Raw genomic sequence first — 952 nt, 5'->3', positions numbered from 1 at the left:
GTGCAGAAGCTGTTCTCCAAGGAGGAGCGAGTGAGGAACCCCAGCCTGACCCAGGTGGGATACTTCTTGTTTGGCCTCTCAAACGAGAAGAGGGTCCAGGAGCTGGAGTCGACTTTTGGCTGCCGGATGTCCCTGCAGATCAGGGAGGAATTACTGAAATACAGAGCGAATCTTGATGAGAACAAGCCCTTCTCTAGGACTGACATGAAGGAGCTTTTGTACTGCCTTTATGAGTCTCAGGATGAGGGGCTGATGAGGGACGCGATGGTCCCCTTCACAGAAGTTTCTCTCCACTGGATGAATACATTTGAAGTGATGTACTCTTCATTCTGCCTCAAGCATTGTCAGAACCTGCAGAAACTCTCCCTGCAGATAGCAAGGGGGATATTCCTGGAGAATGACCCTGTGTCGCGTGAGGACGCTCAACTTGAGAGTTGGTCTCGGTGTGATCATCGCTCTCTCTGTGTCTGGATGGACTTTTGCTCTGTAGTCAGCTCAAACAAGAATCTGAGAGTTCTGGACATGACGCAAAGCTTCCTGAGTGACTCCTCTGTGAGGATTCTTTGTGATCATATAACCCGATTCTCCTGTCATCTGCAGAAAGTGGTGATTAGAAATGTCACCCCTGATAGCGCTTACCGGGATTTCTGTCTGGCTTTCGTTGGTAAGAAGACTTTGACGCACCTGACCCTGGAGGGCCACGTCCAGTGGGATGACATGCTGCTGCTGCTGCTGGGTGAGGTCCTCAAACATGTGAAATGCAGCCTGCAGTATTTGAGGTTGGGATTTCATTCGGTGACCACAGAACGGTGGACCAATCTCACTTTGGCCCTCAAAGTCAACCAGTCACTGATGTGCCTGGACCTCTCAGACAACGAGCTCCTGGATGAGAGTGCCAAACTGCTGTACACAAGTCTGAAAGGCCCAAAGTGCCTGCTGCAAAGGCTGTTGT

The sequence above is a fragment of the Otolemur garnettii genome, unplaced genomic scaffold, assembly GCF_000181295.1.
Source record: "Otolemur garnettii isolate 467f Iridium unplaced genomic scaffold, OtoGar3 scaffold00007, whole genome shotgun sequence".
Taxonomy (NCBI): Eukaryota; Metazoa; Chordata; class Mammalia; order Primates; family Galagidae; genus Otolemur; species Otolemur garnettii.
The sequence above is the reverse complement of the archived record's forward strand: the minus strand, read 5'-3'. Positions refer to the sequence as shown.